At 35.8% G+C, this 25646-nt stretch overlaps 1 long non-coding RNA gene across 4 annotated transcripts in view; it reads right to left on the bottom strand.

Annotated features, from left to right (window-relative positions):
* The window catches only part of LOC129464484 (uncharacterized), a 224324-nt gene that overhangs the window by 161705 nt on the left and 36973 nt on the right, over nt 1-25646 (bottom strand). For all 4 annotated transcript variants that reach the window (XR_010116274.1, XR_010116273.1, XR_008651605.2 and 1 more), the window contains one exon: nt 2390-2516. This is a non-coding gene — a long non-coding RNA (uncharacterized lncRNA). The remainder of the gene's footprint in view (nt 1-2389; nt 2517-25646) is intronic.

The raw sequence follows: 25646 nt of genomic DNA, 5'->3' as shown, positions 1-25646 counted from the left end.
TAAATAGTTCCAAAGTAGAAACTACTTTCCCTTTCCCTTTATTGAATAATAACTTCTAAACATCCACATGAGTTACAGACAAGAACTTAGATGAGGGTTGGGTGGTGATCTACTTAGAAAAATAGATTTAAAATGGTTTTGTGTCTCCTGTGAGGATGGGAATGATAAAAAAGAAGAAAAAAACCCTGACTAGAAGATTGTAGGACTAGAGAAAGAAAAGACATTTTCTCAGGAATATAGAGATTACTTTATTTGTTTTCTCTTATTTTCAAACCTACAGTGTATATTAAGGTTTGCCTTGGAGCCCCTTCACCTGTCAGGATTATAAATGATTGAGTTTTCCTATTGCATATCCAGTGCTGATTGGCTTGTCTGAATAACTGCACAGATTTGGAGTTGTGATGGAGACCCACTCTAAATGGCTACCTCCCAAATTGGTCTCCCCAAAGGCCCTGGCCTCTCACAGCTCATCTCATCTGTTCTGGGCGGCTCACCCTAGAAGGGGAAGACCCCGTCCTCTCCGTGTGGAGGGCAGAGCCTGCAGCATATTCCTAGGCTGCTCCTTGCATTGGTCCAACAGCTTGTGTAATTTGATGCATCGCATCAGGTTAACTCACGCTTAAGGTGATCTAGGGATCTAGGGCACCAAATGACACCCTTGTGTGGCAAGGTGTTGAAAATGCAGCTTTTTCTTCTTTCAGGGTCCCAGCTTGCTAATGAATCTAGCAAGTTAAATGACACCTGGTGCTCACCAGCTTTCAACTCTCTTTTCTTGAGTAGCACAACACAGAATCATTCTGTTCTGTTTGGCATCTTTACATTCACATAGCATTTTGCATGACTAAGGATGACCCAACATCAATTATGCCTGTATCTATTCCTTTGTCTTTATCTGGATCTATGTCCCTGTCGTTATCTGTATGTATAGCTACAGCTACATTTATGTAAGTCAAACATGAATTTCTCCTCACTGCACATATTTAGATTATAATAATTTTAAAAGAAAACTGCCTGGTAGAAATACTGAGAAAATAATAATCACATTACTATAGTACCCCAAAGTTTTTTTAAAAGTAGCTGAATTTTTATTCTTTTCAAGAGAAAACCTTCCCCCACTTAATCGAATCAGCATGTGCACATTTTTTATCTTTCTTCCTAAGATTTTATTTATATTCCTTTTTAATTGGTATGTTTAAAGCCTGTGCATAAGTCCATTTAAATAAAAACAGGACAGGCTTACTACTATTTGTATTGCATGAAATTTACAAGCAGGTTCGAGTTGAACAATTAATACTCCTTTTTTTCTCAGTGGTGGTACGAATAGTGCCAATTTAATGCTGTTTAAGCTTATTATCTAATTGCATGCTTGTGCTAGCTTCAGAAACAGCATGACATGAAGGCAGGCGTGTGCTGTGTTCCCTCTGCAGTAGAATATTCAATTATTTGTTCTGACTCATGTAATTCCCTGTATTCCAAGCTTGTTAATGTCATTACAGAGCTGAAATAAAGTGATTACTCTTAATGAGTATTTATCCGAAAGGTAATGCAATTCCTGCACCCTCCAGCTGACAGTGGACTCTTACAGATTTTGCTCACTGGTCTTTTCACTGCTCCCCCCGACCACCACCCAAAGGCGCCATCCCCCACCTCTTGACTTTCCTGTCAGGGAGGCAACATTGCATTGCAGTTTTCTGTGAAATACTGTCAGATGATGGGGAAAAAAATAAAAAAAAAATCTTTAAAAAAAGGAAAAGGAAGAATTGCAACCTCCCCCAGCAGAGTTCCAGCTAATGACCACTGCTTCCACTTGCCGGCAGTGATGACAGCTTGCGCTAAATGATAATGGCATGCCTGCTGTCGGGTTTGCCTGCTTATGTTATTTCTCTTGACATGGTTCTGGGGAAGGCCTAATTTTTTTGACATTTGACCATGCAAATTTGAGTCCTGATACATTATTCTGCATTTACATCCTTCCAGTGTTGCTGTTTAAAATGTGCTACAAGCTCCAGGAGCTCAGCTAATAAAGGCCACCGAATGAAAGAAAGTTAAATATGAATGCAAGAGGAGACCTAAATGAAGGGCTGGCTTGTACATCTCAAAGATGACCTTCTAGAGATGAGCGAGTGGAAAATCTTTTTTTAAAGCAAATGGTAAAGACTGTAACATCAATTTTTTTTGTAGATTTTTAAAAGATTCTCAAATATATACCAAAGGAGAGAAAAAAAATCTTCTCATTATATTTTACATGAAAGTTTTCCTACTCAGCTTATCAGCTACTATATTATTAACCGATTGCAAGGTGGTGCTGGCTTCTCAAACTCTAAACTCACGAATCTGCAGAAAGCATCTTTGATTGCCAGACCTACAGTGGCACAGCCTCTAAACTTACCAGTTTCATGTCATCAATTCCATGCCTTTTGGTTCTAAGAAAATTCTTCCATTTTAGAGATTTCTGTGAGTTTTGGAACAAATCAAACTTCGTCCTATAGTCTTTGGCTCCAGACCAAAATTTGGACCTAACAATAAAAATGGAGGAAATGTTAAAAAACATTCTCAGCAAACTAACACAAGAACAGAAAACCAAACACCACATGTTCTCACTCATAAGTAGGAGTTCAGTAATGAGAACACATGGACACAGAGAGGGGAACATCACACACTGGGACCTTTTGGGGGTTGGGGGGCTAGGGGAGGGATAGCATTAGGAGAAATACTTCATGTAGATGATAGGTTGATGGGTGCAGCAAACCGCCATGGCATGTGTAAACCTATGTAACAAACCCGCACGTTCTGCACATGTATCCCAGAACTTGAAGTATAATAATAATAACATTAATAAGTCAATAATAATACTAACTATACTAAATTGACTTAAGAACCACTAAAAATAAACATGCACTCCTAATAACGATAAAAGAGGAGTATTCACAGATTTTGTTATGGATATCAACATTAATGTCATTATTTTACAAAAAGAAAAAGCATAAAGAAAAAGTGCTTGCTTTTATCTGTCCATATTTATGTTTTTATTTACTTAGCATTCAATTTACTAAATTGTTATTTTTATACATTTGGAAATACTTCACTGTATATTCTCCCAGTTAAATATATTAAAATAAATCATTTAATACAGGTAAGTAATTGGACTTCAGGTTTGATACATATTAAGAGTATTACGGAAAACCCTCTTTGAAATTACTGAGTAGCCAAAATTTTTCTCTGCTTCTCCATTCTCTACTCTCCTTTCTCCCTCCTGTCTGGTCTTTCTTTCTTTTTTTTTCTTCCTTTCTTCCTTTTCCTTAATTTCTTCCATTTTGAATACCCACTTTATTTTTGAGCACTCTATCTATCCATCCATCCATCCATCCATCACCTATCTATCTAATCTATTTATTTAATCTACCTACCTACCTATGTTTCCAATTGGATGCTGAAGCATTTAGAAGCATAAATAAGACAGAGAGTCTCTGAACATTTGAATCTTGCAATAGTAAGTGTAATTATGCAAATATAGTAAGATACAAAAACACTTTGCTTTTCTAAACAGCGTCGTTACTACCAACAGATTAAGTCACAGTCAAGATTAGAAAACACAATTGCCAATTTGCTTTTTATGAATGGGGTATTTTCGTCAGATGTTTAAAGTATGTGTGTGCCCTCATATGCAGAACTGTGCCTAAGGTGGTTTTACTGATTGGGCAACAGAATTCAAATCTTCATTTTCCCTTTGTTCTATCTAGTCAACAAGAAAGCACCAGAAGAGTGATTTCAAGAAGCGAGACCAGGCTTGAAATCACTCCGGCGAGAGTGCGCTGCACGGTCCCTTTCACTTGGGAGACAATGAAGTAGCAGGCGTGGCATTCCACCATGTGATTTCCATATATCATGTCAACAACAATCACAGCTTTAAAAACACCATGCAGGTCCTGAGATACAATGTCAAATACATGTCAAATGTAGAATCCTGACTCAAAACAGTAAGTAGATAAAAGTACTTCTAAGAAGTCTTCTTACACCTCCTAGAGTTATGAAGATGTGGAGTTCATCTTGTTTTATTTAAAAAGTATTTATGAAAATAGCATTTAATGTATATTTAATATTTTAAAATATTAATAGTAAGGAAATAAAAGACAATTCAATAATAACAGTTATTTTTCAAAAAAATAAATAAAAGCAGGAAAAAAAACTTTCCATTTTGTAAAGTACATTAGATGGCCTTGCTCACATAGCAGTTAGTATGTAGTCCTTTTGAAGATCAACTGTAGAGACAAAATCTTGCATCCCACCAACTCTGAGCTCTAATAAAGATAAATAGGCTGTTTGCACCTCATGAATCCAGCCCTTATTGTATGCAGGGTCTAGAGAAAGACACTGGGCCATCCCTGCCATAAGTGCTCAGGTTCCACAACCAAATCAGTTGGTCCAAGGATTCCTCTATTTTTTTGGTCATACCCCTTCCACTTCTGTTCTTCAGTCTGGGATCATTTGCATTTAAACTAATGCACTTCCTTTAGAGTTGACAACCCTGCGGGAATGCTGACACGTTTATTTGCCTGAGACATTTTTTTAACCTTTGTTTTTGAAGGAAACTTGCTGGTCATAGAAATAAAGGTTGCCAGTTTTTTTGTGTCTTTTTTTATTCAATATTTTAAAAATATTCTTCTATCATCTTCTGAACTCCATTGCTTCTGTTAAAAATTCAGCTCTCATTTTTATTGTTGGTTTGTGTTTTTTTCCCACTTGCTTTTAAGTTATTTTTCTATGATGCTTACAAGTTTAAGTTTTATATATCTAGATGGGATCTAATTTATATTAATTCAATTTGTGGTTTACTGAACATCTTGAATAGCTTTCAAGCATTTTGAAAATCTTCAGGTAATTTTTTGCTTCAGATATTGCTCATTTCCTATTTTTTTTCCTTCTCTCTTTCTGGGAACCCAACTACATATTTGCCAAACTTCTTGTTCATATTCTAGTTTTTTCATGTTTTATACTTTTTATTCATGTTCATGTCTATGCTTCAATTTTAATATCTTCTCTTTAACTGTATTCAAGTTTACTAACCTATCTTTTGCTGAATAGTGTGATTTTTTCTCTCAATGAATTATTAACTTAGTTATTATATATTTTACACTGTAATAATGTTTCTTATATTTTTATAAATTCTAAGAACACTCCATATTTGCATATTTCTTATCTATATTTCCTTTATTAATTATAAGGTATCGGTCATTTTCTGTGAACTAAAATATCTAAACAAACTCTCCCTCTGCTTAGACTGTATTACTTCTTAATTTGTCACTTTTTTCAGCCTCTTTGAAAGTCTAGAAATTTTTAATTTTGTGCTGGACATTGTAATTATTACATTGTAAAGAACCAAAATTGTATCATTTTCCATTTTTAATTTGTTCTGAATTAAATTTGAGTTAAATTATAAAATAATCAATTACCTTGATCATTTCAAGGCCTAGTTTTACAACTTGTTAGGGCACTTATATTGCAGTTTTTCTTATTTCCAGAACATAACCTGCACTCCTATAGCATGGTCTTTCTAGTTGCTAACAGAATATTCAGGGTATTTGAAAGGCCACTTCACTTTCAGCAGCCTGGACTTCAGCACCTCCCTGACACTCTGAATTCTCCACTACATCCATTCAGCCTTACTCCTCCTGACAGGCAGACCAGAGTTCTATCAAATCTCAGAAACTGGCCAAGAACCAAAGAGGCTGATTTAATGTAGACTTTTACACTTTCCTTTCTACAATTTGCTCATAGTCATTGCCTTCTGGGATTTCTGTAAAGCTCTCAACTCTTTTCTCATTCTCTTTAGCTCAGCATAACTTTCACCCTCAGCCTTGACTGACTTCTCTGAACTTCAGCCTGGAAAATATCCCCCAAAAGAAATTCAGAACAAATACAAGCCATAACTCATGAGCTTCCTCTCTCAATTGTTATTGCCCTGGGTTAATTGTCATTCTAAATCTGTAATCATTGTTATATGGATATTTATGTAGGTTTTATAGCTGTTTATGGGTGGAAAAAATATGATATCAGCTACTTTATAATGCACAGAATCAGAAGTCTTTCTGAACTTTATTTTTATTTTTAGATTTATTGAATTTTTATCAAAAAATGCAGTTTACAAAATCTCCCCTATAGAATTAATTTTTTTTTCCGGAAACTAGAACATGATTTATTTATATAAATGTTTTTCTATAATAAAATGATTGCAAGTTGTCAGTTTGTAAGATATAAAATTGTAAATGTTTTAAAGTTTTTGATTTTGATTACTGGACCTATCTATTAAAATCTTTGAATATAATTTTATTTTTAAAAATTTGTATTTGTATTTATTCCCATTTTATTTTACGTGACAGATAGTGTATAAAAGTTTACATATATAATTTATTTATTACTATACATTTTATAATTGTATGAGTTCCATCTTTTTTAAAAATTTTAACTTTGAAATGTGATTTAATTGTTATTTACACTGACATTACAGGAGAAATCCTGCTTGAGATTTTTTTTTGCCAACTTGCTCCAAGTCTTGTTATTTTTCTCTCTTCTTCTGTTTTTTTGTTTGTTTGTGTTTTGAGGGGGAAGGAGCGTGCTTAGTTCTGCTAATGTAGCTGGATTGTTTAAATTACATTTTTAAAATGTAATTTTATATACATAAAATAAGCATGCTCTTCCCCCCAAGAAATTACATTTTTAAAATTACATTTTTAAATTAATTTAATTTTAAAAGTACATTTTCTATAATTTTATAAGAAAAAAATAATACTACCGTGTTTACTGTGTTTACTTAGTTTAATGTCTAACACCAATTTTATATTTACTGTTTCTCTCTTTTTAATTATTTTTCCTATTTTAAAAAGTATGTTTTAGGTTACATTCCATTTCTATTTGTCACTCATCTATGCTCTCACATTGAGATTTTTAAAAATCTGTTTACTCCGTTTTCTGAGTATTTTAGAATATTTGTATTTTACCCTTCTCCCAGTGTCCTAGATACACCAATTTTGGTTTTATGACAGTTTAGGATTCACAGGTCTCAGAATTTATTCTTTAATTTTAAGAACTATTTTTATTTTCTCAATTAAAATCCCCTGTTGCATTATCATTATCAATTAAAAGTTAGGTTTTACACAGTGTAAATATTTTCTCATGACTGTTGCTTTCATATTTAATCTAGTTCTGTTTTAATCATACTTTGGACTTAACGATTTTGGTTACACTACTTGTTGAAATAATTTGTTTAGACAGGGAAGAAGGATAGAATAATTTCTGAGTCTTTGCACATCTTAAAAATAAAAAATTCTTTAAACAATTCTCAACAGAATAATAAGTGGTGGCATTACCTGACAGAAAAATTGCTGAAAAACATTGTCTCATAAAAACTGCATATAAGTCAAACATTGTTAGCTTCCACTACAGAAGATGAGAAGCCCAATGAAAATTATATCCTCTTTATTTTGAAAGTAAATCGTTTTTTATGAAAAAGCAATTAGAAGAGCTTGTAAGCTTTTATTTTCTTCATTGAAGTGTGACAATTTCTTCAGGATATTTTAAAATGTTGTATTTCTTCATTAATATTTTATTGCAATCAGAACAACTTCTTAATTAAAAACATTTTGTCTTCAATTCAGTCATTTCACATTATTATTATCATTAGTAGTAGTAGTAGTATGTTTTCTTCCTTTTTTACTTCTTTTGTTCTCTCTGAAATGCTTGTATATTTTAAATTTTCTTCATCTTCTCTGCCAGTGTTTCAACTTTATACTAATAATTCCAATTTATTTTAATTTTTGCTTTATTTCATTGACAGATATTTTTCACTTACCATTACCAAAACTTAATTCAGCAATTTTGAGAAAATTATTCTATTTTCATTTTATCTATTACATATTTAACATTTGCATGTTTATTGTATGTATGTGTATGTATGTGTATATATATTTGTGTGTGTGTGTGTGTATATATATATATAAGTAAATAAATAAAATACTTAAAGTTCTGGGATACATATACAGAACGTGCAGGTTTGTTACATAGGTATACGTGTGCCATGGTGGTTTGCTGCACCCATCAAACTGTCATCTAGGTTTTAAGCCCCACATGCATTAGGTATTTATCCTAATGCTTTCCTTCCCCTTGCCCCCTACTCCCTGACAGGGCCCTGTGTGTGATGTTTCCCTCCCTGTGTCCATGTGTTCTCATTTTTCAACTACCACTTGTGAGTGAGAACATGCAGTGTTTGGTTTTCCATTCCTGTGTTAGTCTGCTAAGAATGATGGTTTCCAGCTTCATCCATGTCCCTTCAAAGGACATGAATGCATTTTTTTTATGGCTGCATAGTATTGCATAGTGTGTATGTGCTAATTTTCTTTATCCAGTCTATCTTTGATGGGCATTTGAGTTGGCTCTAAATCTTTGCTATTGTGAATAGTGCTGCAGTAAACATACGTGTGCGTGTGTCTTTATAATAAAATTATTTATAATCCTTTGGGTATATACCCAGTAATGGGATTGCTGAGTCAAATGGTGTTTTTGGTTCTAGACCCTTGAGGAATCGTTGCACTGTATTCCACAGTGGTTGAACTAATTTACACTCCCACCAACAGTGTATAAGTGTTCCTATTTCTCCACATCCTCTCTATCATCTGTTGTTTCCTGACCTTTTAATGATCACCATTCTCACTGGAGTGAGATGGTCTCTCACTGTGGTTTTGATTTGGATTTCCCTAATGACCAGTGATGATGAGCTTTTTTTCACGTTTGTTGGCTGCATAAATATCTTCTTTTGAGAAGTGTCTGTTCACATCCTTTGCCCAAATTTTCATGGGGTTGTTTGCTTTTTTTCTTGTAAATTTGTTTAAGTTTCTTGTAGATTCTTAATATTAGATTTTTGTTAGATGGGTAGAATGCAAAAATTTTCTCCCATTCTGTAGGTTGCCTGTTCACTCTGATGATAGTTTCAGGCAGGAACTGGTTATTTGGAAAAATTAACAATATAGACAGCTAGCTAGATAATACAGAAGAAAAGAGAGAAGAATCAAATAGATACAATAAAAAATGATAAAGGGGGTATCACTACTGATCTCACAGAAATACAAACTACCATCAGAGGATTCTATAAACACCTCTACACAAATAAACTAGAAAATCTAGAAGAAACATACAAATTCCTGGACACACACACTCTCCCAGGACTAAACCAGGAAGAAGTCGAATCTCTGAATAGACCAATAACAAGTTCTGAAATTGAGGCAGTAATTAATAGTCTATTAACCAAAAAAGCCCAGAGCCAGACAGATTCACAGCCGAATTCTACCAGAGGTACAAAGAAGAGCTGGTACTATTCCTTCTGAAACTATTCCAAACAACAGAAAAAGAGAGATTTCTCCCTAACTCATTTTATAAGACCAGCATCATCATAATACCAAAACCTGGCAGACACACAACAAAAAAAGAACATTTCAGGCCAATATCCCTGATGAACATCAATGCAAAAATCCTCAATAAAATACTGGCAAACCGAATCCAGCAGCACATCAAAAAGCTTATCTACCACTATCAAGTCGGTTTCATCCCTGGGACTCAAATAAATAAATAAATGATTAAAAATTGCTTATGGAATAGAAGAAGGTATTTGTTGTTTTAGTTTGAAATTTCCTAGTGAAAAGTAATTTTGAGGCTGTGTTCATGTGTTTGTTTATTATTTGCATATCTTCTTTGGTGAGGAGCCTATTCAGATCTTCTGCTCATTTTTCAATTGAGTTTTTTCCCATTGTTGACTTTTAAGAGTTCTTTGTATATTTAAAAATATATATTCTTTAGTGTTTCCAATCTCTTAACATTACATTTCACAGAAGTTTTATATTTCCAAATTATCAACTTTTTATATTTCATCTATTTGGTATCATATCTAAAAACTCATCACAAAACAAAAAAACCCATCATTTTCTCTATTAAATTCTAGAAGCTTTATAGTATTTCTTTTCTATTTAACTCTCATACATTTTTAGCTAATTTTTGCAAAAGGTGTAAGTTTTCTGAGTTTATTTTTTAATATAGATATCCAATTCTTCCAACATGATTTGTTGTAAAGACTATGGTTTCCCCATTGAGTTTCATTTGCTTGCCAAGGAGCAGTTGAATATATTTTTTGAGTCACTATGGGTTCTCTGCTCTGTTTCATTAATCTATATGCTTATTTCTGCCAGTACCTCACTATCATGTTTCCTATAGCTTTAGAGTAAACCTGGAGGTCAGGTAGTTCAGTCTTCCAATATGTTCTTCCTCAGTGGAGGGTTGGCTATTCTGAGTCTTTTGCCTTTCCATATAGACTTAGAATCAGTTTACCATGATAAAGCACAAATATCCTAAAATGGCCTGCTGGCACTTTAATTGGGATTGCATTGAATTTACACATCAAGCTGGGAAGAAATGATAGCTTACCAATATCGAGTCTTCTATTCCATGGACGCAGAACATCTTTCCATTACTTTTGATCTTTGATATTTTTCTTCAGAATTTTATAATTTTCCACAAATAGATTCTGTATATGTTTTCTTGGATTTAGACCTAAGTGTTCTATTTTTGTGACATTGTAAACGGTATTCAGTTATTAATTTCAAATTGCAAAAGACAAGATTTCAGAAATGGGGTCCCAGTTTATATTCTTGATACAGGTTGGATGTTGTCCCCTCAAAAATCTCATGTTGAAATGTGATCCCCAATATGAGAATGGGGCCTGGTGGGAGGTATTTGGGTCATGAGGATGGATCCCACATGGCTTGGTCCTGTCCTCATGACAGTGAGTGAGTTATCTTGAAATCTGATTGAATAAAAATGTGTGGCGCCTCCCCTCCCACCCTTTGCGCGCTCTCTCTCTCTCTCTCTCTGGTATGCTTGCTCCCACTTCGAATTCTGCCATGAATAAAAGTTTCTGAGTCCCTCACCAGAAGCCCAGCAGATACCAGTGTCATGCTTATATAGGCTGCAGAACCGTGGGCCAATTCAAACTCTTTCCTTTGTAAGTTACCCAGTCTGGGGTATTCCTTTATAGCAATGCAAGCAGGACCTGATACAATTCTTATATGAAACATGTAAGAGTGCCCATTTCCCCTCATCTTCACTGGTATGCCCTGATCTGCTTTGCGCCTTTGAGTTATCCTCTTTCCCTGTCAGCCTCTTCCCAGTAGATCCTGCTGGACTCAGCTTGTCATAACACACTGTAGGCAAGTGCCAGCCAATCCTAAGTGCATCATATTAACTTACAGAAGCCAGAGCAATGAGAAGTGAGATGACCCCCTGCAGGCTGCCTGATTTCTAATCTAATGCCAGTAGGTTTACTTATAAAATAAGTGGCGTTTGTTGAAAATATCTGTTCTTCTTACTTGAAACATTGCTTCTTTAATCTTGTTCGCCATTCTCCTCACTATGTGGAAAGTATTTTCTTTCTTTTAACTTGTATTTTAAGTTCAGGGGTACATGTGCAGGTTCGTTAGATAGGTAAGCTTGTGGCATGGGGGTTCATTGTATAGATTATTTTATCATCCAAGTATTAAGCCTACTACTTATTTTTTCTGATTCTCTTCCTTCACCCTTCAGCACCTTCTACCCTTCAACTGGCCCATGTGTTTGTTCCCCTTCATGTGTTCATGTGTTCTCATCATTTAGCTCCCATTTAGAAGTGAGAATATGTGGTATTTGGTTTCCTCTTCCTGCATTAGTTTGCTAAGGATAATGGCCTCCAGCTCCATCTATGTTCCCACAAAAGACAAGGTATCATTCTTTTTCATGGCTGTATAGTATTCCACGGTGTATATGTACCACATTTTCTTTATCAAGTCTATCATCTATGGGCATTTAGGTAGTATTCCATGTCTTTGATATTGTCCATAGTACTGCAATGAACATACGCATGCATGCGTCTTTATAATAGAAAGATTTATACTGCTGGGTTAAATGGTATTTCTGTCTTTAGGCCTTTGAGGAATTGCCACACTGTCTTCCACAGTGGTTGAACTAATTTACACTCTCACCAACATAAGCATTCCTTTTCTTTCACAGACTCCCCAGCATCTGTTATTTTTTTGACTTTTTAGTAATAGCCTTTCTGACTGATGTGAAAAGCTGGTAAGTGTTAAAAACACTTTAGGAATTCTTGAGTTGCTTAAATGTATTTAGTCAGAATCATGACACTTTGTGTTTTTAGGGAAATACAATTAACTTCAAAATTAAAGCATTTAATTTGATGAGTTTATCCTCAATACTTTATTTCAATGAAGTATTAGAAAATACCTTATTTCTAATAAAGTATTAGAAAATACCTTATTTCTAATAAAGTATTAGAAAATACCTTACCTTATTTCTAATAAAGTATTAGAAAATATGTTATTTCTAATAAAGCATTAGAAAATACTTTATTTTCTAATTGAGGATAAACTCGACTCATCAACTAAATTAAATACTTTAATTTTAGAAGTTAATAGTATTTCCCTAAAAATACGATGTGTCATAATTCTGATTAGATATATTTAAACAACTCAAGAGTCCCAAAGGTGTTTTTCATACCTGCTTCTGGCCACGATCCCACTCTATCCTCGGCAGGTAGCAGGAGTGGCTCAGGACACCAGGATCGAGGTCGGTGTATAATGGCACGTGCACAGAGAAGCTGGCATTCTCACAGCCTTCAGAGAAGCCTTGGCTGATATGGGGGCTTGACAGTGCTCCCATGTGACCACTCAGGCAGGGGTCCGAGTGTGCATGGCAGGTGAAACAGATTTTTAAAATAAGGTGCCAAGACCAAGTGATAATCAAATATCAAGGCAGGCCTTGCACAGCTTTCATGTCTTCTTGTAAGTGGCATTTTCTCCCGTGGGTTGTCCTGAACCTCCAGTCTCCCTTAGGTATATTGTTAAACCATTTCACAATACATTGTAGCTGCATCTTCTTCTGTAGATCTTACTGTAGCAACCACTGTAAAATTTCCTGTGTGATTGTGGACGCTCCTCCCAGTGTGCTGCAGGCTTCTTGAGAACAGGAATGGTGTGTGCCGTCCAGCTTGTGTTTCCTGCCCCAAGCAAAATGCTCAGCCCGTAACTGACTTAGCAGAAATAAAAGTTGAAAGAATGAATGACTGAATGAGTGAATGAATAAATAACTAAATGTGTGGCTGGATGCTAAGCTTCAACATAAGCAATTTCATTACATGTAAGGAAAGCTTTTGTTTGGTGAGGAATGAAAGCGCTCTTGAACATGTGTCTCTCCTAGTGCAGACCCTGCTTTGCTGCCTGTTGGCTGGGGCCCTGACACAGTCCTCTGAAGTCAGAGGGATCTAATGCCAATGCCTTGGCCCGGGGGGTCCCCTTAGAAACACAGGTCTGAGCCTTCGTAATTGCACTTTAGGGGGAAATCCCAGGTGTGCTGCTGGGAGGTGTGGGGAGTGCCGCTAAATGGTTAACCTGCTAGTCTTCTATCTTCATCTTCTCAACCTCACTATATATATATTTAAAAAAAAAAAAAAAACTCTGTTGGAACAGGTAGCAGCTCTTTCTCTCTACTGACTTTCAATCTGATGAGTAGTCACATTCTGTAAGTATGTGCAGAAAAGACTGAACACAGCATACCCCAGCTACAGGAATATACAAAAAAGGGCCCACACCACCTTTCTGGAGAAAGGACAGCTATCAGTCAGTCATCCAACTGAAGTACATGTACCTGCACCTCCAACTGTGGCAGGCCTCTCTTTGCAACAGCTCAGCAAAGTGCAATGGAGCCATCAGGTACCAGGTTTCTACAATACCAAGTTTAAGCCACATAATATTTTTTACATTGATTTACACAAGAATGAGGGTAGAGACTTTAATAATGAGGCATTTAAGCAAAATTGTCAACTAAAAGTTATGAGAAAAAATATTCCATATACAAAGAAATGTAAACACCAAGACAGCCAGAACAATGGGCACTTTAAAGAAACAGCAAGGAGGCCAGGGTGGTAGGAGATAAAATCAGAATTTATGACTTGTGACACACATTTTATTGTTGTTTTGTTTCTCTAAACCTTGATTAGCTTCAAGACTTCAAAGACATGCAGAGCTTCTCAGGGGAGATTAATGGTTCCATGGGAATGCTTGGCAGTTGTGAGGGTGCCTTGCTGGTCTAGTGAAGCTTGAAGGGGAAAGGATGTGGTGAGCAGAGACAAGTAACTAAATATTGAATGCAGAAAGAGTTTATGGTCCCCTCAAACTACCTCAGTTCCCCAAACCCTGACAGATGTGAGCTACAGTGGCAGACGGATCTGGAGTGCCTGACCGAGACACAAATGCAAGAGGAACAAAGTTTTATTTTAATAGATATTGATTAACATTCAAAGTTATCTTAGCCCAAGACTTGTCATGAAGTTGCTGAGACTCTTAAATCACAGTTTGCATAAGACTGAGAGCAACAAAAGTTCAAGACATCCTGAGAGGAGAAGGGGATTTCTAATAAGCCTATGAAGAAACTTTCATAAGGGTACAGCATCCATCATGTTGTCACCAATTTTATGGTTAAAACAGAGTTTGAAATGATCTTCAATAAAATTTGAAATCTAAAATGTGGTTCTCAAAATACATTTCAATACATCAACATTCTTCAGGATTTCATCAGCAGTTATTACAACTCTGTCTGCAACAGGGAAATCTGTTTAGGAATATGTCACCATGGTGAATTCTTAGATGTTCTGAAGATGATGTGTTGCAGAAACCTCAGAAACCCAGCTGAGTAAAAGATCATAGATATATGTTTTTATGTTAAAAGAGTTATTTGTAAAGTGAGGTAAATAATTACATAAATCACTTATGTAATTATATAAATTACATAAATCATATTTAATGGCAATGTGAGGGACATGTAGTGTGAGAAGTCAGCAGTCACTGTGAAAGTGGAATTGTGTTGATGAGAAAAAACACAACAGGATTTTCTCATGAAAAATCGGAAAAGAAAAATAAGTTTAAACCCATTGAATATTTGAAAAGTAGAAAAATAACCACCAATTATAAAACAATTCTTAAAAAGGTGGTTGGACTGACTTGAGAAATTTAATAATTGAGTTTAGTCTTTGATGTTCAACAGTTCCAGGCTGATGGAAATTGTCAATAGGATGGCTTTTATATTGTCATGCTCAGCAGGTCTCAGCACACGCCTTTTTCCCAACACTGTGTCTATGTATTCATTATACTGGTTTTGGAATTCTTGAGATGGGGAATGTTGGATATCTCCTATCCATCTTGTGTCACAGATCCCTCTCCCTGAAATGCATTTTAGAATCAGGACACATATTCAAAGATCAGATATTCAAGGGTGATTCACAGATTACATCATAAAGGAGCTTAATCAGAAACCACCAAAGATGAGAGGTGTACTGTGATTTGGGGCACTACTTTGGGCCAATAGGCAGAGCAATGCTCTGCTGTGACCTGCTGCAGTGGTGGATGTAGATCATGCCTGTTGACAACTAGCACTTTTATTAAATCACAGAATCAGTGTCTAAAAGCATCCTAGAAGTGACAGGCAATGAGACAAAATTTTCTTTGGACAGCAGGCCATCTTCCTTTGGACAGCATCTTTGGACAGCAGTCCAATATACTGAACTTAGATGTAAACAAGATGGAACACCCACTGGTCAATGAACAATATATCCATGTTGAGTTGATTCACAGCCCAAGAAAAAGGGTTAGGAGGTGGTGAATCTCACTTTGGGTACGTTTGTTAATAGACTTCACCTCAGCACCATGAAGACAGACATGTAAGAAGACCAGGAAAATCCTGGTACACTTCACACTGAAAATGTTCTAGTGAGGATGCATTATTGACTTAAGAACAACAGGAAGATATATGGTGAAACAATATCCCAGAAAAGTTAGAGAAGGCTAGTTAGGCAGGGAACCTATGAACTCACATCTGTAAAGGGCTCAATCGTAGGACAGAGACCAGGCTTTTGATGTCTCAGCAATGCACTGCACTGGCCTGATTCATAAAGTATGTCTCTCAATGCCTTCCAAAATCTCATGTATTTGTTAATAGCTGCATCAAGATATAATTCACATGCCTTATAAATCACATATTAAAGTGTAACACCCAATGTATTTCAGGAAGTTTACAATTGTGCAAACATCACTATGATCTGACTTCTTTCACTTATATTATGTTTTCGAGGTTCATCCATGCTGCAGCATGTTTCCGGACTTTATTCTTTTTCTTTTTTTTCCACTTTGAACTTTTTTTTTTTTTATACTTTAAGTTTTAGGGTACATGTGCACAACATGCAGGTTAGTTACATATGTATACATGTGCCATATGGTGTGCTGCACCCAGTAACTCGTCATTTAACATTAGGTGTATCTCCAAATGCTATCCCTCCCCCCTTCCCCCACCCCACAACAGGGCCCGGTGTGTGATATTCCTCTTCCCCTGTGTCCATGTGTTCTCACTGTTCAATTCCCACCTATGAGTGAGAACATGGGGTGTTTGGTTTTTTGTCCTTGTGATAGTTTGCTGAGAATGATGGTTTCCAGCTTCATCCCTGTCCCTACAAAGGACATGAACTCATCCTTTTTTATGACTGCATAGTATTCCATGGTGCATATGTGCCACATTTTCTTAATCCAGTCTAACATTGTTGGACATTTGGGTTGGTTCCAAGTCTTTGCTATTGTGAATAGTGCCGCAATAAACATATGTGTGCATGTGTCTTTATAGCAGCATGATTTATAATCCTTTGGGTATATACTCAGTAATGGGATGGCTGGGTCAAATGGTATTTCTAGTTCTAGATCCCTGAGGAATCGCCACACCGACTTCCACAATGGTTGAACTAGTTTACAGTCCCACCAACAGTGTAAAAGTGTTCCTATTTCTCCACATCCTCTCCAGCACCTGTTGTTTCCTGACTTTTTAATGATCGCCATTCTAATTGGTGTGAGATGGTATCTCATTATGGTTTTGATTTGCATTTCTCTGATGGCCAGTGATGATGAGCATTTTTTCATGTGTCTTTGGCTGCATAAATGTCTTCGTTTGAGAAGTGTCTGTTCATATCCTTCGGCCACTTGTTGATGGGGTTGTTTTTTTCTTGTAAATTTGTTGGAGTTCATTGTAGATTCTGGATATTAGCCCTTTGTCAGATGAGTAGATTGCAAAAATTTTCTCCCATTCTGTAGGTTGCCTGTTCACTCTGACAGTAGTTTCTTTTGCTGTGCAGAAGCTCTTTAGTTTAATTAGATCCCATTTGTCAATTTTGGCTTTTGTTGCCATTGCTTTTGGTGTTTTAGTCATGAAGTCCTTGCCCATGCCTATGTCCTGAATGGTATTGCCTAGGTTTTCTTCTAGGGTTTTTATGGTTTTAGATCTAACATTTAAGTCTTTAATCCATCTTGAATTAATTTTTGTATAAGGTGTAAGGAAGGGATCCAATTTCAGCTTTCTACATATGGCTAGCCAGTCTTCCCAGCACCATTTATTAAATAGGGAATCCTTTCCCCATTGCTTGTTTTTGTCAGGTTTGTCAAAGATCAGATGGTTGTAGATATGTGGCATTATTTCATTCTTTTTCTTTCTAAATGATACTCCATTGTATGTGTGTAGCACATTTTGTCCAATCACTAGCTGATGGACAGAGTTGTTTCTACTTCTTGGATACTATAAATAATACCACTATGAACATCTGAGTACAAGTTTTTTGTAGACACGTTTTCCTATTTTGGAGTAAATACCTAGAAATAAAATTCCTAGATTACGTGGTAACTCTATGGTTAATATTCTGAAAAACATCCATCCTGTTTTATTAAGTGACCTCATCATTTTGTATCCCCACAAGGAAATTTGGAAGGTTAAAATTTCTTCATATCCTCACCAACATGTGTTATTGTCTGTATTTTCTATTATATACATCGTACTGAGGATTTCAATATCCAATGAAATGGTATTTTGCTGTGATTTTGATTTGTATTTCTCTAATAACTAATAACATTAATCATTTTTTGTGCTTATTGACTACTTATATATTTTATTTGAACAAATGCCTATTGATATCATTGCCCATTTTTAAATTGTGTTACATTTTGTTGTAGTTGGGTGTTAAGAGGTCTTTATACATTCTTTATATAAGTCCCCTTACAGAAATATAATATGAACGTATTTTCTCACATTTTGTGAGTTGTCTTCTCAGTTTCATGATATCATCTGCAGTATAAGTTTTTGTTTTGATACAGTCAAATGTTTAAGGAGTTTCTGTTTGCTCATTTATCACTTATGCTTTGGTGAGATAACTAAGAAATCATTTCTTTTTTTTTGAGACAGAGTCTCACTCTGTCGCCCAGGCTGGAGTGCAGTGGAGCTATCTCAGCTCACTGCAAGCTCCGCCTCCCAGTTTCACACCATTCTCCTGCCTCAGCCTCCCCAGTAACTGGGACTACAGGCACCCATCACCACGCCTGGCTAATTTTTTATATTTTTAGTAGAGACGGGGTTTCACTGTGTTAGCCAGGATGGTCTCGATGTCCTGACCTCGTGATCCGCCTGCCTCGGCCTCCCGAAGTGCTGGGATTACAGGCGTGAGCCACCGGCGCCTGGCCAAGAACTCATTTCTTAACCCTAAGTTATGGATATTTCCTATTATTTTTGTTTCAAATGTTTTATATTTTTAGCTTTTATATTTAGGTCTGTGGCCTAGTTTCAGTTAAGTTTTGTGTATGTTGTGAGGTAGGAGTCAAATTCATTCTTTTGCAAGGGGGTATTCAGTTGTTCCAGCATTATTTGTTAAAAAGATTATTATTTCGCCTATTTAATTTTCAGTGTGCATCTGGCACTTTTTTTGTTAAATTTATTCATACATATTTTATTCTTTTTGATACTATTACAGATGGAATTCTTTCCTTACTTGCATTGTTGGCTTGTTTATTGCCAGCATATAAAATACAAATTTTTAAAAACATTAAGCATACATCTATTAAAACCTTGCTTAACTCATTTATTAGGTGTAAAAATTATACTTGATTCTTTAAGATTTTCTGTATACAAGATCATGTCATTTCCAAACTGAGACAACTTTGCATCTTCCTTTTCAATCTGAATGCCTGTTATTTATTTTTATTCCCAACTGCCCTACTAGGAACCTCTAGTACAATATTGAATAGGAGTTACACAATGGTCATTCTTGTTTTGCTCTAGATTTCTGGGAGTTATCAAAACCCCAGTGATGTTTGTTACAAAAACACCTATCACAAAAGACCTATGCATTCTCAAAGGACCCTGAATAGTCAAAATATAATGGAAAAAAAAAAAAAAGCTGAAGAATTCAAACTTCTTGATTTCAAAACTTATTTTAAAACCACAGTAATCAAAATAGTGTGGTAATAGCATAAAGACAGACATATATACCAATGGAATAAAATACAGAATCTAGAACTAAATTCTTGCATATATTATAAAATATTTTTTGACAAGTTTAGCAAGACCATTAAATGAAAAAAGAGAAATTTTCAAGAAATGATGCTGGTAAAACTATATATCCAGATGCAAAAGAATGAAATTGGACCCTTACATAACACCATATCCAATTAACTCAAAATAGATCAAACACATAAATGTAAGACTTAAAACTATAAACCTCTTTGAGGAAAACATAGGGCAAAAACTTCATGACACTTGATTTGGCAATGATTTCTTTGATATGACACCAGACTATGAAAGAAAAAATAGACAAATTAGACCTTATAAACTTTTAAACTGAACATTAGAAAACAATATAAACAAAATAAAAGAGCAGCCCTGAAACAGAAGAATTTGTACATCATATACCTGATAATAGAGTAATATCCAGAATATATATAAAACTAAAACTCGGCAAAAGGAAAAAATATTCCATTAAAAAATTGGTAAAACACTTGAATAGTCATTTCTCCATTTCTCCACAGAAGAGATACACATGGCCATTAAGCACATCAAAAGACGTTTAACATCACTAATCATTATGGAAATGCAAATCCAAACTATGATATCACCTCACACTCATTAGGACCCTACTAAACACACACACACACACTCACACACACACAAATAATAAGTGTTAGTGAGGTGGTGAGAATGTGGAGAAATTAGAATCCTTGTTCAATCTCATTGGGAATGTAAAATGGTACAGCCGCTGTGGAAAACAGTATGGTGGTTCCTCAAAACACTAAAAGTATAATTACCATATGACACAGCAATTCTGGTTCTGGATATAGGCCAAATAGAATTGAAAGCATGATTTCAAAGAAATATTTGTACATTCCTGTTCATAACAGTATTATCCACAATAACCCAAATCTGGAAGTAACGCAAGTGACCAAAGATGATGAATATATTAGTTAAAGGTGGTACATACATACAATGGAATATTGTTCAGCCTTAAAAAAGAAGAAAATTCTGCAGTATGCTACACATGGAACCTTAAGGATATTTTGCTAAGTGGAGTAAACCAACCACAAAAAGACAAGTGCTACATGATTTCACTTATATGAGATATCTAAAGTAGTCAAAATCATACAGACAAAATGTATAATGGTGATTGCCAAGGGCTAAAGAGAGAGGAACATGGGGATTTATTGTTTCACGGATATAGAGCTTTGGTTTTACAAAACAAAAAAAAAAAATACGAAAATGGATGGCATTGATGGTTACACAACATTGTGAATGTATTTAAAATAACATTTAAAATAGTCAAGATGTCAAATTTTCTGTTATGTGTATTTTGCCACCTGAAAAAAAGAGTATTTTATGGAGAAAAAAATCAGTCTTTCAACATTATATATTCCGTTAGCTACGGAAATTCTGTAGATGCCTTTTATCAAATTGAGTGAGTTTCTATTTTTAGATTTTTTATTGCTTTTACTCTAAAAGAGTATTGGATTCTGTCAAATGTTTTTGCTACATCTTTTAGGTAATCTTGTGGTTTTTGTTACCTTTATTCTAATAATATAGTTTATTGCATAGGTTTTTTTTGTGTGTGTATGATAAACCATCTTTGACTTGCAGGATTAATCCTGCTTGGTTATCGTGTATAATCCTTTTTATATGTTGCCGACTTTAAATTGCTGTTATTTTGTTGAAGATTTTTTATATATTCATAAAAGATATCATTCTTTTTTATTTATCTGTCTGGTTTTGGTACTAAGATATTACTGATCTCTAGAATGAGTCGCTGTATATTATCTTCTCTTTAATTTTTTGGAAGCATTAGTGGAGAATTGGTATTAATTCTTTTTTTTTTTGAGACGGAGTCTTTCTCTGTCCCCCAGGCTGGAGTGCAGTGGCGCGATCTCGGCTCACCACAACCTCCACCTCCTGGGTTCACGCCATTCTCCTGCCTCAGCCTCCCGAGTAGCTGGGACCACAGGCGCCCGCCAACACGCCCGGCTAATTTTTTGTATTTTTTAGTAGAGACGGGGTTTCACTGTGTTAGCCAGGATGGTCTCAATCTCCTGACCTCGTGATCCACCCGCCTCAGCCTCCCAAAGTGCTGGGATTACAGGCTTGAGCCACCGCGCCCGGCCCATTAATTCTTATTTTTATTTCTTTTACAAGCTAGTCTTTATTTTTAATTGAAAAGTAAAAAGTGTGTGTATATATATTTATATACAAACTAAGTATGGCATGCAACATGATGTTTTCACGTATGTATACATTGTGGAATGGCTAAATCAAGCTATTTAACACTTGCATCACCTCACATATCTTTTGTGTGTGTGTGTGTGGGGGGGGGGCAATTCTTTAAACCTTGTGTAAATTTCTTCAATGAAGTCATCTGAGCTGGGGCTTTTCTTTGTAGGAAGTTTTAAATTACAAGTTCACATTCTTCTTATATATCAAATTTTCTATTTCTTCTCGACTCAGTTTCAGTAGTTAGTTTCTTCCTAGGAACTTGTCCATTTCATTTAATTCATCTAATTCATTATCATTCAGTTGTTCATAGCATTCTCTCCTAAGACGTTTTTATTTCTGTGAAGACAGTAGTGTTGTTCCTGTTTTCATTCACATTTTTTTAGTAATTTGAGGTCTCCCCTCTTGTTTTCTTGGTTAGTCTTTTGAAGCTTTGTCAATTTTATTAAACTTTTCAAAAAGCCTGTTCTAAGTTTTATCCATTTGCTCTACTGTTTTTCTAGCTCTATTTCATTTGCTCCCACTCCAGTCTTCACTTTCCCCTCCCTTCTTCTTGCTTGAGATTTAGTTTTCTCGTTTAAGTTGTCTAAGGTGGATGCTTAGGCTACTGAGGCGACATCAGCTTCCTTTTTTAATATGGGTGATGATAGCTATAGGTTTCTACCTAAGCAATTTTTTTGATCTGCAACTCACACAGTTTGAATGTTGTGTTTTCATTTTTATTCATAGCATTTTCTAATTTTCTTGTGATTTATCTCATTCATTTTAATTTAATTACCACACATTTGTGAATTTCTCAAATTTGCTTCTGTTACTTATTTTTAATTTTCTTATGTCAGAGAACATTATTTGTATGATTTCAGTGCCTTATAAATGTATTGAGGCTTTTCGAAGGGGCTAGGATCCTTATAAAGAGAGGGAGATTTGGAGACACGAAAAAGACCAAAAAGAGAAAAAAAAAAAAAAAGCCATGCAACAATGGAGGCAGAGAATGTAGTTGTTCCACCATATATCAAGGAATACTTGGGGCCACCAGAAGCTGAGAGAGACAAGGAAGGATTCTTCCCTAGACGCTTCATTGGGAGCATAGCCGCACTGACACCTTAATTTTAGGTTTCTGTCCTTCTGAATGGTGAGATAACCTGTTGTTTTAAGCCAACTAGTTTTTTGTCATTTGTTACGGCAGCTTGTAGAAACTAATGTAGCAGATTTTTTTTTTAACAGTAAAAAATCATATTTGTTTTGTATATCTGGATTTGCTTTTGTGTTTTTTTGAAAGACAGTTTTTTCTGGATACAAAATTCTTGACTGACAGATTTTTCTTTTTATATTATTCTACTGATCCCTGTTTTCACCGTTTCTGATGACAAACTAGCTGCTAATTCTTTGGGGTTCTCTTAATTGTGATGAGTTAGTTTTCTTTTTCGCCTTGGAAGATTTTCTCTTTGCCTTTTCCTTTAAATGTTTTGATGCGTATTGGTCTGATTGTGGATTTCTTTATGTTCATTCTACTTAGAGGTTGATGAACTTTTTCGATGTGCAGGTGTTTGTTTCTTTGTATTTCTGTTTTAGCCAAATTTTGGGGATTTTTCAGCCAATTTTTTGGAAATTATTTTTCTGTTCTTTTCTCCATCTCCTCTCCTTCTGGTACTCTCCCATTATGTATCTGTGGTGTACTTAATGTCCCACATTTCTCTGAGTCTGTGCTCATTTATCTTCATGCTTTCACCTCTCCGTTCTTCACATTGCATCATCATTATCAATGTATCTTCAAGCTTGTGGATTCTTCTGTCAGCTCAGATCTACTGTTGCACCTATCTAGTTGATTCTTGTTCACTTATAATGCTAAATTAGAATTTCCATTCTGTTCTTTCTGTTCTTTTTAATAATCTCTATCTCTTCATTGTTATTCTTTCTTTAATAAGACATTGTCAACATACCTTTCTTTAATTCTTTAAATATGATTTCCTTTAGTTCATGGAATATATTTAGAAAGGTTCATCGAAGTCTTTGTCTGCTAAGTCCCATGTCTGGGCCCTCTCAAATGCTTCTGCTGTCTCACTTTTCTATTGTGCATTAGGAAGGTCACCTATTACTGTTTCTTTGCATATCTTAGGATTTGTTGTTGAAAACTGGATACCTTGTATAATCTATTGTAGCAACTCTGGGTAATGATAACTCCCTGGGGCTTGCTATGGTTGTTGTTCTTTCTTCTTGTTCATTTGTCTGGTGGCTAGCTGGACCATTCAGGAAATTCTGTTTTCCCCATAGTGTGCCACGCATGGTGTTTCTCCTCAGAGCCTGCAATCCATGGTCATATGTGGAGTTTTCCTTTTCCCCGAAAACACTGGTGGTTTTAGCGGAACTCTCTTGCCTGGCTGTTTCCACGATCTCATCAGTAAGCTTGTGGATTGTCTGCTTCTGTTGGCATCACACTAATCTATCCGCCTCCACTAATTGCTGAGTGTTTGCCAGTTGATTTCTACAATGTCCTATGACAAAAATTGTTCCATAGTCTGAACCAATTAAATTGAATCTCCATTGCAAGATCGGATATTGCCCATTTTTGAGACTCCTCAAAGTGTTTTTCTTATTTTTAATGTTATTACTACTGTCGTAATTGCTCTTCATTGCTTTCAACAGTTCAGTCCATTGGTCCCCTTCTCAGGGTCAGTGGAAGATATTTTGCATTCCCATCTAAATTTCTTTATCCTTCCTATAAAAGACCCACAGAGCTAGACAGCTAGTTTACGCCAGTCACCATATTCCATGTTCCTGGCCACAGTCACAGTTCAAAGGTAGGCCTGAGCCTGGAGCTCCCAACTGGGGAATCTTGGAAGAGGTGACTGGAGTGGAGACCTCTTTTCCCTTCCTCTGGATCCCAAGCTGTGCAGAGATGAGTCTACACACACCGGCAGACATCCTGCATCCACACGGCAATCAGCCCAGGGCCAAAGCCTGCCCTGTGGGGAGAGCACAGGAAAGGGACGTGCAGACAAATGGAGCCACAGCACTTGCCTGGGAGCTTGATACCCCCACCGGGCTTCAGCAGTGTGGAAGAATAAGTGGGCTCTAAGTTTCTGCAAGTTTTGGAAAATTTTCTCTCACCTTCAGCCAAACTTGTGCTGAATAATACTGAGCTTTTTAAGAAACCAGGACTCCTCTCCCTCTCACTCATGATAAAAGTGGGAGTGAATTTCATCTTCAAAGTCCTCCAAAGACCTTTGTTTAAAACATTTAACTTCATAAGTATGGAGGACCTTTTGCCAGAGATACAGTCAATCCCACCAGGCACCAGGTCCCACCAAGCCTCATCTTTTAACATTGTTACTGGTGGCACTGCCTACTTGTTGGGCTCAGCAGAATATTAGCTGCCCCCTGTCTCCATCCCATCCTGGCTCAGAAACCATTAAGCCACAGCCCTCTGGGTGAGTTTACATTCACATTTTCCACCACAAAACATATCAAATTTGTCAAAATACACCATAACCATCCCCTGAGAGATGGTGGAACAGAACTTACTCTTGTTTGCAAATAGGGGCATCTGTAAAATCCATAATACCAACCTTGTTTCTAAGCTCTGAAACACAGCAAAGATAGTGTTTGTAAGGTCCTCCCCTCAAAATATAAATTTTACAAACCAATTCAAGAACTAAATTTCAAAATTTGAAGTTATAAAATTCAGGATAATTTATTAAAATACAAAAATTATTATAAAAATTATAAACCTATAATTACCTTTGAATTGTTGTTCACATTGGGAGCATATAGTTTTAGGGCAATGGACTAACTTGTTGCATATCTTTATTTCTGTGTGATTATATTTTATTGATGAGCCCAGAAAATTAATGTATATACAAGATGACAAAACATACCCAGTGAGTACTAAAATGCATTTCACCACATGGGGATCTATGAAAGGAGAATCCTTATTATCACATGGTCTTTGCTCCGAC

Source organism: Symphalangus syndactylus, chromosome 16, assembly GCF_028878055.3.
Source record: "Symphalangus syndactylus isolate Jambi chromosome 16, NHGRI_mSymSyn1-v2.1_pri, whole genome shotgun sequence".
Classification (NCBI taxonomy): Eukaryota; Metazoa; Chordata; class Mammalia; order Primates; family Hylobatidae; genus Symphalangus; species Symphalangus syndactylus.
The sequence above is the reverse complement of the archived record's forward strand: the minus strand, read 5'-3'. Positions and strand labels throughout refer to the sequence as shown.